Genomic DNA, 6000 nt, shown 5'->3' on the forward strand with positions numbered 1-6000 from the left:
ATGACAGATGAGAAGAAAGAATTTAAAGGGACTCTGAAATTTAAAAAAAGCAAGAGATGAAGTTTAAATATATACAGTCTAGAAAGAAACAAGCAGAATCACATGACCCATATCAAAAACAGCAAAAAGGTCAAAAAGGCCAAAGGGAAAGGTCAAGGTTGAAGCCCTGACAACTCATTTTTATTAATTTCCTTTACTCAGGTTCTTGGCAGCATTGAAGGAGTAAATGTAAATTGTGTTGCAATTCAGTAGAATCCTAAAGGAAAGGCAGTCATAGAACAGGGAGTTTATTGTTACCCTTTGTTCAGTTTCTAAATGAACCACAGTGATAAGAACTCAGGAGAGAGATCAATGATTGGAGCTAGGCCTAATTTTATTTAAGATCAATCTTAATGATCAGAAAAAGAAAAATAGGTTATTATGTCTGCCAAAGGCATTAGTTTAAACACCAGAGAAATTAAGTCATAATAAAGGCATGTAGGAAGTTTAGAAAATACAGATGGGGAAGAAAATGAAAGTAGGCAATAGCAATAAAAGGCAGCAATATGAAAACAGATATGACACAAATTAGAAGGCATTTTACAAATGGTTAAATAAATTCTACACTATAACTGGGTCTCCCAAATTCCTCTTGAACGGTCACAGGTCTGAACTGTTTGCTGATGTACCCAGTGCTCTGGGAGTCAGGATAGCAGTAGGGTATCTGCTACATGCAAGGCAATGCAAATCATTCCACCAAGTGTGTAAGAACATGACAGAATCAGAATGCATTCATTTCTAAAAATATCAGTGTGTGGTAGAAGGATGCTGGGAAGGAGAAATAAGAGTAAAATTTGAGAATTCAACTTTAGAGACACACCAAATGAAAATCGGGGATTGGATTAAACAGGCTATGAATAGTAAAAAATTCAGAAAACATAAAATACTCAGGTATCATCAGAAGAATTTGAAAACTAAAATACAAAAACAAAAACCCTTGTTTATAAGAAAAAGTTTGGCTAAAGCAAGGATGTTTTAAATTTTAAAATATTTTCCCCCTTAAACTTCAGAAAACAACAAAAAATAACAAATTTCAGGCCACTGCAGGAAAATGCTCACATAGATTAGCCTAAAATACTTGGAGGGCTTAGTATCCTTTAAGTTTTATTAAGCCCCTTTTCATTTTAATTATTGTTGGTGTTTTCATTCTGAGGATTCTGAAAATTAAAATAGCAATGGGAAATTGTGACAGCGGTAGAGAAGAGATTTAAAAAAGCAAATCTCAACTAGTCAAATCATTCAGAATGTGAAGAGATTCATAATAGGCTGAACATGTTGGAACACCTTACCAACTGAAGAAAAAGAGAACACATTTCAAAGAATGGTAAACTTAATTCCTACAAGCAGATTTAAAAATGTTTTGGGGGATACGAAGGCTAAGGAAAGTGCCATGACCCAAGGGTGCACTCAATGACATCATCACCCCCATTCTCTACCAGAATGAAGGGACCTCTTTTTAGCTTACAGAAGTATCAGACATGTTAGGGCTTATATTCTAAAATTACACAGGCCCAATTACCTTGGAGGGTTGGCTGTCACTTTATATTCTCTGAGTAGAGCTGCTGACAAGGAAAGCCAAGAGAAAAAGAAAGTCGCCCGGGCACCCACAATTCAAAGAGCATTTGGGTTCACACCTGTAATCCCAGCACTCTGGGAGGCCAAGGTGGGTGGATCATTTGAGATCAGGAGTTCGAGATGAGCCTGGTCAACATGGTGAAACCCCGCCTCTACTAAAAATATAAAAATTAGCCGGGCGTGGTGGCAGGCGCCTGCTGAGGCAGGAGAATCACTTGAACCCAGGAGGTGGAGGTTGCAGTGAGCGGAGATTGCACTACTGCACTCCAGCCTGGGCAACAGACTGAGACTCTGTCTCAAAACAAAACAAACAAACAGAAAAACAAAGAGCATTTGGGGTTTTCAGGAGGTGTAGCCTGTACACATAGAGGGTACTGGAATGGTTTAAAAAATTATACTGCAGTTTGACTTCTTTTCCATCCTCACTCCTACACCTAGGTTTAGGGGACAGAATCATCTGATCAAGATACATCTGTTTTTAGATTTCTGGGGTGTTCTGGAAAGACTATTATATCATTTGCAAATGGGTTAAGTCTTTTAATAAAAATCATGCTATTTAATGTCAATATACGCTGAACAAATTGTTTTAATTTGGCTATATATTTACAATTTAAAATGTTCATACTTATATCTTTTATCAGTGGGATGTTTTGTTTGTTTTGTCTTTAGGCGAAGTGAATTTATTCAAGGAAGTTCACATGTCGGTTTTGTTCTTTTAGAGGGGTGTCTTTTTGACCACAAAGAAAAAAAAAGTCTTCCACAAATGTCATCTAAAGGCAATCTATGGACGTTAGGAAGTCAGTTGAGGACACAGATTAATGAGCCAATACTGAGCCTCCACCCTTCTGACCTCTCAGCACCTGCTCAACTAAGCTCAGGGAAAACTCTTGAGTCTTCTTTTTAAATTGGTATCGCTTGCCCCTTCTTTCTCAAACAAATCAACAGCCAACACCGCCACCAAATTATAGGCAAACAACGAGTATCCAAGAGCGTAAAATAGTTCCCAATAAACAGCGCCAGTGCAGGGGGCAAAAGAGAGCAACCTAATGGGGGCACCCTCAGGGGAGTTGCGCTCACCTGGAGCGAGACGCCAGCCTGGGAAAGCGGAACCCCCTTCCCGCCCCGCCCCGAGGACTCACGCTCAGGTGCAACGCCAAGACTCCCGGGGGAGACAGAGGGAATCGCCTCCGCGCGACCGCCCACTCCTCTTGCCCCAAATGACCCCAGCACACAGGAGAGGTCCTCTGAGTGTGGGGCTCTGTCTCTCCCGAAGGCAGGGAGCAGAACGAAGCCGCTACTCGTCTCCGCAGCCGCGCCACCGACCCGCAGCCTGGCTCGCAGGTGAGGCGTGCACAGGTAACCGCACCTGCTCGGCCAGCCCCACCTGCTGCGTCCCCGTACCCGGTGTTCCTCCTCCCAACCTCGGTCGGCGCGACTCCCCCTCCTGGAACCCGGGTGTCACGCTCCGACCTACCTGCGCGACTCCTGCCCCGGGCGCCCGCGCTCCTCTCGGCGTGCTCCCGGGCCGCTCCAGGCGCGCAGGCGGCGGCCCCGCGCCTGCACTTTCCCGGCTGCCGGCGGCTGCGGGCTCAGCGGGAAGCCCCGGCGCTGCCCAGCTCACCGCCTCCGACCGGCTCCATTGTGACGCGGCGCGTTCCGCCGGCCAATGGGCGCGCGGCGGCGCGAACCGCTGACTAAGTTCGCGGGTGGAGGAGGAGGGGACTGGGCGGAGGCAGGGCGCGGAGGCGGCGACCACGGCGGTGGCGGTAGCAGTGGCGGAGGAGGAGGAGGAAGAGGAGGAAAAGGCTGCAGCCGCTTGGGTAGCTGCTCCTGCTGTGAATTTTTCAGCTGCCTGGGCCTGAGTGTTTGCCCAGCTCTGGGGCTGCGGGAGCCGGTGACTCACCTCTCACTGCTGGAAACAAAGCGCAGCTGCTATCTCCCCGAGCGCGCCATGTGGCCACCGCGGCCCCCTCGCCCAGCCTCGGATCCGCAGGAGGCAGCGCACAGCCACACGCCCCGCGGAGCAGCTGGAAAGAGCGGGGACTGCGTTCCAGAGGCGGGAGGGACAGGGGCTTTGGTGTGTCCCCCCAGCGCGCCACACCGGTGACCGGCAGTACACCGCGTGTGTCGGGCCCCAGCCTTCTCAGGTGTGCGCCCCTGAGTAACTTGGCATTTATATAACGCGTGTTGAACCCTGAGGGAAAGCTAGGGTGCGAACGCGGGAACCTCCTCTTCGACAAGGAAGTCCCTTTACCTTTCTTTACCCTGCTTAGAAAGGTTTCAGGGCCCAGCCCCTGTGAGGGAGGGTTTACAGTTGTACCAACTAAGCGGCTTAAGTTCGATTCTGGCCCTCCAATACCATTGGCTTCTCTCAAATGTCCTTATCCTCAGGATAGGGAGGGGACCATATGGCCGAAGGGCTGTCCCTATACTCATAACCTGCCTTTCACTGCGAATCAACTGCAGAGACACCTCAACTACTGCCCCACCTGCTTCTCTCCCAAGTGGCCCTGCATTTGAAGGCCAAAAATATTCCTTATGAAACAATTAATCCAAACCCAGAAATTCTAGGGACGTAAATATTTTTATCATCTTCATCCATTTCCCCACTCTTGCCCTCATCCCAGTTTTAACTCAGTTTGTGCCCTATTATCTTGAGCACACTAATTCAATTAGGCAAGATTTATATATTTTAGTTGCTATGGTGATCACATCTCCATTTAAAAAAGAAAGGAAAAACAAGTTTGTACCGGCATCTCCCAAAGGAATAGAATGAAGGCGAACAGACTCAGCATTTGGGGCATCTGAGCAGTTTGTGTAAATGGGAGTATAGCAAATGCACTATTGAGTTATATGAGACGGAGTTGTGTCTCACACTGTTCAGATTAGGACTACAATTTGAGTCACCCTGAAAGGGAAAAAGAAGGCTGGCTTTGTGTCACTGATCTGTTCTTGTTCACTCAGTCCATTCTGGAATTGCAGATATCTTTTTTCTGAGTCTCGAAGGAAAAGCTGAAAGAACATTTCTTCACTTGGTCATTCAGTAAATTTTTATTGAGTTTATATGTGTGAGACACTGGGATTATGAACAGATCTATGAGTGTATTTAAATTTAGGTTTGATCCTTACAGAAATATCTGAAATTCTCTCAGGGACTTTCTGATTAATTATTTTTAGTAGAAGAAAATTCTAAAAGACTCTGTCACTACTTCCACAGCCGGATTTACCCAAGTCTAAAATAGTGATATTAAGCACCAAAAAAAATGACAGGCGGGTCTCAATCGTTTTAGAGGTTTATTTTGCCAAGGTTAAGGACATTTACCAGGAAAAAGCACAAATACAGGAACGTCTGTGATCTCTGCCTTTTACAAAGAGAGTTTTGAGGACTTCAATATTTAAAGGGGAAAGAGCCAGCAGGAGGGGAAGGAGAAAAGAAAAAAAAAAAAAAAAAAACCAAAAAAGGGAAGTGGGAGGGTAGGCAATGAGGGAAGAAGTTACATTCTTGTGAGGCTTTGATTAGTGCCCAGTGAATTCACATTTTGCATGTGAGGAGTGGGTAGAGGAATGGTGATTATGTGTTCCCCTCATGCTCAGTAAATCTACATTTTACATAAGATAAACGTGAAAATAGGGGGAAAGTCAATTATGAATTTGTCTTGAGGTGGGCAGAGGGATGATTTCTAGTCTTGTCCTTACACCATACCTGTGAAGATGAGCTGTTATCTTATTGTCATAATGAGATTCACTCTGTTTTAGGGCTCATTTATAGGAGAGATATGCATTCTGAAAGATTTAGGGACCTACAAGGAATTTCTCTGTAAGCAATTTGTGAAGGAGACTATCTGGGGAGATATGTGGCCTTTTATTGTTGCAGCTGCCTGATAACAAAAGAAGGCAGTTTTTTAAGTGACTCAGTTTCAAAGGAAAAGCTTAACTTTTCCTTTGACATAGTGAGTTTGGGGTCCAGAGATTCCATTTTTGTCTCACAGCACTTATTATGTGCCCAGCCGTGTGCTAGACATCATGGGTGATACCAAAGAAGCATAAAACTTGGTCCCTGACCCCAGCAGCCCACAACTTAGATGAACACAGAAAACAAGGGCATCTTCTTCTCAAAGGAAATGAAGATTGAACAACATGGGTGTAAGTAGTCAGAAAATGTGTTATGGAGAGAAGGGAACTTAAACTTTTGAAACAGGAACAGGATTTAAAAGGACTACATCCTTTACCTTTGTCTTATTGGCCCTAAACTTTGTCTTAAAATAACCAATCCAGCCTCCTGGCTCTTTCTGGCAAGCTGAGAATCTGGTGAAGAAGCCAATATGAAAATATTCTGTCTCTACAACATCTGAAGAATACCTCAAGGTAGGGTCTTTACACTCAGGT

The 6000-nt window shown here is 44.9% G+C and overlaps 2 protein-coding genes across 3 annotated transcripts in view; both read right to left on the reverse strand.

The window, feature by feature from the left end:
* LRRC8B (leucine rich repeat containing 8 VRAC subunit B) overlaps nucleotides 1-3216 on the reverse strand; it is a 70882-nt gene extending 67666 nt beyond the window's left edge. For both annotated transcript variants that reach the window (XM_028849290.2, XM_015143571.3), the window contains exon 1: nucleotides 3089-3216. The gene's annotated coding sequence lies outside the window, so the exon portion shown is untranslated. The remainder of the gene's footprint in view (nucleotides 1-3088) is intronic.
* LOC144332668 (uncharacterized) overlaps nucleotides 1-3216 on the reverse strand; it is a 57652-nt gene extending 54436 nt beyond the window's left edge. Inside the window, exon 1 of the mRNA XM_077953106.1 lies at nucleotides 3089-3216. The gene's annotated coding sequence lies outside the window, so the exon portion shown is untranslated. The remainder of the gene's footprint in view (nucleotides 1-3088) is intronic.
* Nucleotides 3217-6000: the final 2784 nt, after the last annotated feature.

The sequence above is a fragment of the Macaca mulatta genome, chromosome 1 (assembly GCF_049350105.2).
Source record: "Macaca mulatta isolate MMU2019108-1 chromosome 1, T2T-MMU8v2.0, whole genome shotgun sequence".
Lineage (NCBI taxonomy): Eukaryota > Metazoa > Chordata > Mammalia > Primates > Cercopithecidae > Macaca > Macaca mulatta.